Consider the following 10,761-nt stretch of genomic DNA (forward strand, 5'->3'; position numbering starts at 1 on the left):
CCTTCCTACCTTTTATTCTTCCTTACACTTTTCTTATTTAAAGTCGCCCCCTGTAGAATTTCATCTGCCATAATTTTGAAGATACTTGTTTTTTTATATATATATATTTCAGTAGAACCTGCAGATCTCAGTCTGAACATCTTAATGTGAAAAGTCTGCAGGAACTCTGTATTTAACAGTTCAGTGTTTAATATCCTGGAGGTTTGATTGCAGAAATGTAAAATCTTGTTTTCGATCTAAAACCTGTTTCCTCATTGGGAGCTGTAATTTAAATCTACAAATTCAGCTTATTCCTCCTGCTTTCCTGAGCCCAGTCTGCTGCTTATGCATTGGACCTTCAGCATTGGACCTCTATATTTAGTGTCATTTTCCTGCTCAGTCGGGTCAGGTACTGAATTAAATGATTCATTATGCTGTAAAAAGCGTTGATTGGGTCGTACCACCTAGAATAAGCTCTTCCTGATCAGGATTTTTTTTTTCCCCTCCCAGTACTAATCCCAGTTAGCTCGCTCACCAGTGACATTCCAGAGGCAGCAGGTCCTGTTTTCGCTTTCAAACGGGGCAGTTATCTAAATGCGAGCAGGTTTTTCCCTCTGTTTTAATGCGACTCATGAATATTTTGCCTCATAGCTTATTTCCATGCGGCTGCAGTTAATCCAGTGCGGACAAAACGTACAAAAAACAAAAAGGTTCTTCAGCTTCGTCCTTGAACTTCATAAATTTTAAAGAGTCGAGTTTCAGCCGATCTGTTTGAGGATGTTCAGACATTATCTGCAGCATTAAATACAATCTTGTTCACTGGAAATGTCATTGTAAAGAGTGGAAAAAACTTGTTTGAAAAAAGGTCAGATTTGCAAAATTAAACGCTCAGCTCTACTAGAGATTATCCTATCGAGACTAATTAAAATCCAGGACATTGGGTGGACTGTGAGCAACATTGTTGACTTTTTCCAGCTTTATCTGTTTAAAGTTCGAGCCTTGATGAGGAGGGAGGAGTTTCTGAAAGCAGATTTCATTTTCCAGAATCCATCTCTAAACATTTCCAACCATCCTACCTTAAACCGCGCTGCTGCTTTTCTTTGAGCTTTGCAGGGAAATTTAACCTGCTGCACCATAAGGACTGAAGCTGCTCAAACTTTGATAAAGAAATATTAATGCTTTTGGTCCTGCATTTCCAAGCAATCCCTAGAAATGAGGAATAAAATAATTAATGAAAAAGGATGTTAACAACCCTTCTCTTCCGTTTCAGTGTGAATTAAACCTCATTTGAAGATGCTGCACCTGAAATGGACTCAAATGATGTTGTACAAATCGGTACAGTCTATTTTTGTTGCCTGTAGGTGGCGTCCCGCTCTTTCTTTTGGTGGTTTTAGGGAGTTGTTCCCCTGCAGGTTTTATTATTTTCTTCTTGTTTGTTTTAATCATACCTCTTCTAGCTAACTGATATTTAATAACTGAGCTCACATGTGTGCCAAATGTGTTTTATTTTTGCTTCTTTTTGTACTCTGTATGCACTTGAGTAATTTGATTATTGGTTTCTTCTCTCTTTTTTGTCTTAATATCTCTGGCAGAAGATGTAACTTCAAAGGCTCTATTTTTTAATAGCTTTTAAGTCCTGATTCTGTCATTTTTAGGAACTTTTCCATTTTTATTTTTGTTTGTTTGTTTAGATCTCTTCAGCCTTGGTCTTCATTTAATGACAAGCATTTCACAGTTTTTTTTTTTCTGTTTTGAGTGTATTTGTGTGTTTACCAGATTGATATCTGAATGTTCCACATCATTTTGACCACATAACTTAACTGAGCCTGTCACAGTTCTTATTCATCCAGGCGGTCTTTAAAGTTAATTTAATCTTAGACTTTCCCGATTCGTAGATTATTGGACGAAGCACAGAGGTAAACACACATCCCCGATCCTCTGTAAATTGGTAAGAATCTGCACCAGCCTCCATGTGCGCTCATACTCCAAGCAGACGACTGTAAAGGTACAAAAATCACCTGTACACACAGCAAATGTAAATATATACTTGTCGCTCGAGGAGCTGGCCGTCTCTTGGTCCTGTTTGGTCGTACGGTGCAGTTATATATTTCTAAACGCGTACCTGTTATTAGCCACTCTTTAATTTTAGTGCAACGTGGTTTGTGGCCTGAACCCCCCCTTCTCTGTGTGCCTAAAATTAGCCAAGAAATGTGTATGGCAACGTAAGTAAATGGTGGTTATTATGTAAATACGGGAAACTAATGATAAACTATTTATTAAAGGTTTATTGTACAATGAAATGTTTGCCTCAGTTTTTTGCACAGGAGCCATTAGGGTGTTTTTTTTTTTTTTTTTTTTTGATCTCTTTAAGCATTTGGTTGAAGGCGAGGCAGCCACGTCTAATGGTTTTTAAATCTGAAGTAAATCTCTTTCCAAACAGAACTCCTGTTAGCATTTATCTACTGTCTTTAATGCCTGTCGTTATTTAATCCCACAGCTTTTGTTTAATTTTCAAGGCTCCTGGAAGGACTACTTTCATTTTATGATCATAGGGTTTGTTGCTTTGCTAAAGTATTCATACCCTTTTTCACATTTTTGTCATGTTACAACCACCTATGGAGCTTTTTTTCACTACCAAAGACCTTAAAAGCATATATTATTTAGCCCCCTTTACTCTGATACGTTAAATAAAATAAGAAGTGACCTAATTAGCAAATAGTTTTCATTTGTAATTTAATATCTGCGAAGGCAAATGGCATCATGACGCCCAGAGTAACTATAGAAGAGCTGCAGAGATCCAGAGCTCAGCTGGGAGAATTTGTGTAAAAAGAGTCAAAGTGCTTAAAAAAATTAAAAACTACGAGTCATTTTTTGGCAATAAGTGAATGTTTTTTTGGTGTCTGTAGAATGAGCTCTTTCAAGAGCCTTCCTGTAAGTCCATTGTTACTTAGCAACCCAATCAGAACCCAGCCCCGTCACCTAGCAACCCCATCGAAGTTGAGAACAAAACACTTTTCTTTCTCAGCAGCCACTGTGCAGCACATACAGCAGAAAAACCAGCTGACCAAACATGCTGGAGCTCTGCTGGGGTTGCTAGGTAATGGGCTGGAATTCCATGGGGTTGCTAGGTAACGGGCTGTGCTTCCATGGGGTTGCTAGGTAGCGGGCTGGGCTACCATGGGTTGCTAGGTAAGGGCTGGGCTTCCATGGGGTTGCTAGGTAACGGGCTGGGCTTCCATGGGGTTGCTAGGTAACGGGCTGGGCTTCCAGGAGGTTGCTAGGTAATGGCGCAGTGCTTTGATTTGTGACTTTACATCGGGAAGGTTTTTGAAACTGATGGGTGTTTTTGTTTTTTTAAGTGTTTGTGCTGTTTTTAGAAGCAGCTGAGGCCCAAATTGAAGTATAAAAACATGAAAATTGTGAGTTTTTCATTATAGTTTCCATTTATATGATCAACACTCCCTCTAGTTTTTGTTCCTCTTCACAGTGACGCTCTACTTTGTGTTGGTCCACCACATAAAATCCCAGTAAAGGCCACCATGTGGCCCGGTGTGTGAACAGGCTTTGACTGAGGAGTCTGTGGGCCCTGGGAACTTAAACCCGAGTTGCCTACAGATCCGAGTGTCAGTGTATGAATGTGTGAGCGTCAGTGCGTGTGACTGGGCAAACTCCACTGTAAAGCGCTTTGAGTGGTCGTATGACTAGAAAAGCGCTATTTAAATCCAATCCATTTACAGTTTGACGCAGCTGACCTGGGTGTGATTCCTGGCTCAGAGCCATTTCCCGCAGGTCTTCCCTTCTTCTCTCTCTGCCCTTGTTTTTGTCCAGCTAAAGTCAGCTGGTTTTAGTAAATGAACGAGAACAGTAGGGTTTGCTTCCATTTCAGGCTGATTTAATATTTCAGAAGCTGTAATATTCATAATCACATGACCTTAAATAGGGATTTGAACAGATTTCTCACATCAAACCCTTTCTTTCCATTCACACATTTTCCTCAAGCCCTCCATACAAGCCGCTACATGAGCCTAGAGTTGCTGTTGTATCAGTTTTGCCTGTGCCTTTGAGACTCAAACCTGCTCCAACAGGCAGTGAGAGTTTGTAGGTTTACAGGAACATTTCCTGCTTTGCTTACAGAATAATATTTCTGTATGTCTGTGAGCTGCACCGCTGTAGCATTTCCCCTCTGTCTGCAGGAATATGATGAGCTACAGGAAAAGTTCTACCTGTGGAGTAGCAGGTGTTACGTGGTCTTAACCTGGGATGAAAGAGATAATAATAAGGCTCTTAACCATAATCTGTGCCCACTGTTTCCTCACATAACCTCTTGCTGCACCAGGCGCTGCACCATCCCTTGCTTTGTCAGGATACTGTGCTTTATTAGGAAACCAGGTGGTCCTAAATGGTAAAATAAAAGTAAATAATGCATGTTCCTGTTATTTGCATTCCTGAATCAATATTTATTCTTTGCAAAACAGCTCAAGATAAGTCGGAGTGGATGGAGAGCGTCGGCAAATAAAACGTTTAGGGAATTGGATAACAGTCTGGATTGTCAAAAGAAAAGGAAAGCATTCCCAAGCAGAATTCTTCCAATGCGCTGTTGGTGCGTCAACATCTGCGTTTCCACAACAAATGTGTGCAAAACTTTGTCTATTATGTTGAAAAATCACAATTTCGCAGTTGCAGTGTTTCTATTAAAAAAGAAATATAATTATAATCACATGTAAATAAGTTTGTTCACTGTATAAGTCATTAAAAAATGCCGCGCCATCATTATCCTACCACTTCCTGTCATCCTCTTTATCTTTTCCACCAGTGTGATACAAAAAAGCTCTTTCCATTGCAGTTCTGCAAAATGCACCAGTTTCGATAAAGCCGAAGAACCACCTCATTCTTTTTATCAAAAACCGTGTTTTCTTGAATTAAGGACTTTTTTTTTTGTTATTCCAATTTGTGCAAATACCGCTCTGGAAAAAATGAAGAGCCCACTGCACTGAACCCCATTGAAAACCTCCTGGTTCTTCCACCAAATGTTGATTTCTGAGCTCTTCCTGAGTTAAAACATTAATTTTGTTGTTTCTAAATGATTATGAACTTGTTTTCTTTTAGTTATTTGAGGTCTGGAAGCATCTTTTTCGTCATTTGACCATTTCTCATTTTCTGTTAATAAAAACTAAATTTCTGCCTGGAATTTCAGAGACATGCTGTCAGCAGTTCATAGAAAAAAAGAACAATGTTCATTTTGCTCAAACATAGGCCTATAAAAAGTAAAATCAGGGAAACTGGTAATTTTTCCAGAGCTGTATATTCAATAGAAATGCAGCTTCTAACTCTGCAGCGATTGGATCGGGGCTATGAACCATGATCTGGGTCCTTTGTGACCTCCTGGATAAAATGTTGATGCAGTCTTAAAGTAATTTTTGTGCATCGGTTTCTGTTTTTTTTATTCATCTTTTCTTGAATGTCTGTAGATCAGAGTATGATGTGTTGCATTTTGAGACCTTTGGCCTACTTCATGTTGTCAGACAGCTTCTGTTCAGAGATTTCTAGATTCTACAGGTAGTAATCAGCTGTAAGTGAAATTACCCTCGGCTTTCCAAGAAATAAAAGGGTTAATCACAATTTATTCAATGGCTCCACAAAGAATCAGGTTAGTGTTAGTTGCTTTGTCTGTTAAATTACTACATGAGAGATTCTTTTTCTCATTTAATCAGGTTGTATTAGTCAAAGATTAATCTTTTTGTACTGATTGATTTAAATGTTAAAAGTTTTAAGGTGCAAAGATTTTAGTTTCCTCTACATGTTTTCTAACTTCTCTTTAAAAAAAAAAAAAAAGAAGAAGGGAAATGTTTAAACTTGCAGCCTCTGATGCTTGGAGCTGCACAGCAGCAGCTTTCTGGGAATTAGGGGCACGCAGCCTCGTCAGGATTAGCAGCGGCTCTCTTGCAGGGAAAGGATTGGGTGTGTTTTAACAAGAGCAACTTTTTCTGATCGCTTTGGAGAATCTTCTTAAATGACCTTCTTGGCAGAAGTGAGAGCAGGAGCCCCTCTTCGGGTTGTGCTCATGTTTTGGATGAAGAACGGACGGATGAAGAATGTGACTGCTTGGCGGTGGGCTGCTGCCATGTGTAGCGATGCCGAGTTGCTGTCATAGCACATTAGTTCAGCAGGCCTCGGTTAGAGGCGAATGTACGGAAGACAATTAATGCCATAAAAAATAAAATAAAATTCTGATATTAGTCTCAAAATTCAGTTTTATTTTTTTCTCAGAATTCTGCCCTTAATCTCAAACTTCTGTTTTATTTTTTTTTTCAGTACTTTGTCTTTGTCTCGTCAGAATCAGAATTGTTTTAATTATTTATGTAAGGCAAATGTAGCCTTAAAACTCGGATCAACCAAATAAATTGGAACAGGCTTTCAGAGTGGATAAAGTGCAAGTTTAAAATCCTGTACCAAGGAAGAAACAGGTATTTAGTTATTTTAAAATAATAACATAACTTACACAAACCTAAGAATTTTTGGTGATTTATTTGGATAAAAAAAAATTGTATCATTATTGTTATTTTATTATTTTAGTGGCACTAATCCTCTCTTGTACTGTACTGTGTTAGGGAAAAATGGGAGTAAATTGCTGCCTAAAAATCTTAGACGTTTTACAGAAAAAAAAGAAGAAAATTTCTGAGTTTGGAAAGTCAAAAATTTGTCAGAAAAAAAAATCTGAAATTTTATAACTTTTCTAGAAAAAAAACTTTGAAATTTCAGAGTTTGAAAAGTTGAAATTGTGCCAGATGAAACTCCTGCTGTATCACACATGAGCATCCACCAAAAGGCCTCTTTCCGTGAAAAAGCCATCTTTAAAATCTGTCAGCAGCGACGAGGGGAAATCTTTCTTTAGAATAACCCAGCTGACTCTCTAGACTGGAGGAAAGGGAAACAGGCCCACAAGTGGACGTCCTGACAGTCGACGGCATATTTTCCTACGGTGGAAGTGTTGTATGTTGGCGTCTAGGAAGAGCCTTGAGATGAATCATGTGTGAACTTTATTGTTCCTCCAGTCAAGTTTGTCTGTTTGAACCCGGTTTTGTTTCTAACCTCTGCCTGCTTTCCCATGATCTATAAGCAGCAGCAACGTATTTTCACGTGACTTCCTGGAGACCAAGGTTGACGATTAACTCTGGGACATGCTGGGCGTGGATGTGCTGGCAGTGGATGCTTTCACATCCAAGGTTTAACATGTGGTATATATATATTTTTTTTTCTTTATGATGTTAAAAATATTTTTGCTTCCTTGTATTTTCTCTGCAGGCATCTCCACATTTCTTGCAGATAACATGCAGCCTTATCACCCTGCACTCTGACCTTGTTTGTTGTTGCCTCTCTGCATGTTACAGGAAGTGACAGTAGAGGTTCAGCTTTTATGTAAGGTCACTCAGGTGATCATTTCAAACAATTTTATGTCATTTTAAATTACATAAACTGATGCACCTGTGCAGAAAGAGGCCACATCAATCAACAGTCACATCAACCTGCATTTAAACTCTTACTGAAATCAAGATTCACGACTTGTCCTAAAAAACCTCTTTCTTTATTGCTCCAGTTTTACTCTAACTCTGGGATGTGATGAGTACTTCATCGTTGATTTTGTGGAGCTAATTTAGAAATATTTTCAAGAAATTTTGCAATATTTGTGCTTAAGTCTGATGTTAAATGTGACTTTTCGTTACTCGCCACCAATTACGTCTATAAGTAAGGCTGAAGCAGCAGTGTGTAAGAAATAGTTCCACCTACAGGTGGGTGTTTGCATAATTTTAGCCCAGTGTTTCAGAATATTTTTGCAGAAAATTTGCAATAAATTTCACATTATACAGATAAAAACAGCTCTGATTTTATTGATAAAATAATACTTAATCACACCAGTGTTTCTTGACGGTTCTATTTATGCGTTTCTCTGGACTCTAAAGGGCCACATAAGAAGGTCGGGCGGGCCGAATTTGGTCCCCCAGCCTTCAGTTTGACACATGATTTGATTGTTCTCCTGTTTAAATGTGTCTGTTATATGTGAATAAGTGAATAAGCAGCAAACACCTGCAGAACTTCAGAGATAAATCTAAAGAACACTAAACAAAAAACAAAAAAACAACCTGTATTAAAATCATTAAAATATTGTATTTTTGTGTATTCTGATTTTTGGTTAACCTCTTTAAACCAAAAACAAAACAAAAACATTTACAGCTCATTGTAAAAGTATTCATTCAACATCTGTAGACTGATTTTTACCCATTTATTCATAAAAATAGATTTGGGTTCAACCAGAATGGAATAATGAAATTATCTGTGCTGCTCTACTGCATAAAATCCCAGTAAAATAGCAAAATAAAAACTGTATAATGTGAGTTACTGAATATCTTTGCCAAAGATATGGAAATTAAAAATTGAAAGTTGGCAAAAAAATAATAATTCTGCAAACTTTCTAGTAATAGAAAAAGAGACATCCACGTTTATAATCTTTCTACAAAGAATTGTTTTCTTAAAGCTTTAAATTTCAAAGTTTAAATAAATCCCTATAATTATCTTTGCACACTGCATCAACAGTGGATCACAAACTTTTAAAATTGTTATAATTTTCTGAGATATTTTAGTAGAAACTACAGTTTTACTTGTACAAATGATACTGACGTCAGTGATCTCTTTTCCTCTAACGCTGCTGCTCCATGTAGCATTTTAATCTGACTAAGTTTATTTACATGAAGACTCAGCCTCATTATTTGACCTCTGAGTCTTTTCATAAACAGGAAACCTCTGAACAATAACTGTAGCATGAAATACGATATTGAATGCTTTTAGAAATATCTGTCATGTTATAGAATTAAAAATGTGTCAGACGAACATGTACTCACACTTTATGATTCGGAAAGTTTTGCTCTGCTGCTGAGAGGAACCAGTTTAATTTATCTCACTGCACATTATAATTATTGAAAGTTGATCTAATTACTGTATTTGTTACATATTGTCAATTCCAGAGTGAAAGTCAAACCTGGAGCGCTTTCCACTAAAAACAGGATTCAGAAAAAGAAAATAAAAACAACATCAAATCTTAACAAGCACAGAAAACCTGCACCGTTTCTGCAAACAAGCTGTTCCTGTGAAGAAGTGAAGTAATTGTGTAAAACTTGATGTATTACCTTAATAACTGGGCGTAATTACGGTTGACCTTATGTTGATTTAGTCTTGTCTTTTTAAATGATCTTCATCTCATTGGTGTTTGCACTGTTTTTCCCTCAAACGTTATTGTTGTAAATAAAAGTCAATGTTATTAATTTGCCTTTCGTGGTTTAAATAAAAGTTAGACTTAGAAGAAATTAAATATTCGAAGACGTCAGACAGGAAGTTGAACCTCAGGCAATGTGATTTCCAAATGGATAAAACATCCAAATAAGTTACAAACCAGATTCAGTTACAGCAGATCCATCAGGCGGAATGGGACAAAATATAAGAAAACTAGGGAGATATTTAAAAAAAAATGAACCAGATGTGTACATTTGTGCACACAAAGCAGCAACAGCCTACAAGAAATTAAGAAAATAAAAGCTGCTATTATTTTCACACCACTGCACAAGAATACAGTCTCCTTTGCACATAACTCCAGTTTAATCTAATTAGTTGGTGCCACATCTGGTTGTAAAGTCCAACAGCTGCAGGGAGGAAAACATCTTTTCATGTTGTCATATTATTGGATCAGATTATTCCATCTCCAAACCATTCAGCGCACAGCAGCCAAGTCTGCATGGTGTTATGTGAACTTTGTCATGTGTTGTTTTCTTTTTGTTGTGAATGCCAGAGAAAATTTCACAATCTCTTTCAGGAAATCCATGTTTGCTCATTGTTTGATTTTCCAGGTCTGATTTCCAGGCGGTGTATTGTGTGAGAGAAGCAGCTTCCAACAGCCACCTGTAAATATCGGATGTGTTTAAGTTTCCTTAAAGGCGCCACAGAGGAAGATCCTTTATGCCACAAGTGAGATTAAAGTCTTGCAACTCACCTTTGGTAGGAAACATGTAGGCCTGTCACAATAATCAATAAATCAATTAACTGCATGATAAATTAAAACAAACTCAATTATTTCCATTGACGTGATTTATTGTTTATCTCTTTTTTTTCTCTGTTTCTAACAAAAACTGGATGATAAAAGTCTTCAGTTTGGTGTTTTTTGTCTCAACTAATCCATTTTTGGAGAATAATTTTGTTTACAAAGACTTCAAAATGAATTTTATTTGTTGTTTTGTTTATTTGTTTTGGATATTTAAAATGTCTTCCAGTTCCACTCTTAAATGTTCATTAGAATTTAAAGTTTGCTGATCTTTTAGGATGTGTTTTGCCGATACCATTATATTACTTAAACCATAACATTGTAGTTTTGAGATCGTTTTTATCACAATAAATACTGGAACAATTTATCATCCAGCAAAAGTTGCTATCGTGACAGGCCTACCGATATGCTTAACTCCTTAAAAATATTTATGTGGTTTGAAATAAATAATCAGATAAATAAGAAAAATAACAAAAAATGTTTTGTATTCTTTCTGGCTTCAGTTTTACATAATTATAAATTAATGGAGGCTATTTATCCAAGCACTAATATTTATTTAGCTCTTGGATAAGAGCTTTGGCACAATAAATTGTAAATCGATTAATTTGGGTGGAATAACATGCATTAAAGTTCAAAATCAAATTATTTTACAGATGGCATATTTAGACTTACTGCCTCTTGTTGCCTTGTTTATAAAA

The 10,761-nt window shown here is 36.8% G+C and overlaps 1 long non-coding RNA gene across 1 annotated transcript in view; it reads right to left on the minus strand.

Moving 5' to 3' along the window:
• The window catches only part of LOC106960379 (uncharacterized), a 7,292-nt gene extending 4,665 nt beyond the window's left edge, over nucleotides 1-2,627 (minus strand). The window contains exon 1 of the long non-coding RNA XR_001427547.1: nucleotides 10-2,627. This is a non-coding gene — a long non-coding RNA (uncharacterized LOC106960379). The remainder of the gene's footprint in view (nucleotides 1-9) is intronic.
• Between the last annotated feature and the right edge of the window lie 8,134 nt (nucleotides 2,628-10,761).

Source organism: Poecilia latipinna, unplaced genomic scaffold (genome assembly GCF_001443285.1).
Source record: "Poecilia latipinna isolate Pla-1442-1.1 unplaced genomic scaffold, P_latipinna-1.0 Scaffold1180, whole genome shotgun sequence".
NCBI classification, from domain to species: Eukaryota; Metazoa; Chordata; class Actinopteri; order Cyprinodontiformes; family Poeciliidae; genus Poecilia; species Poecilia latipinna.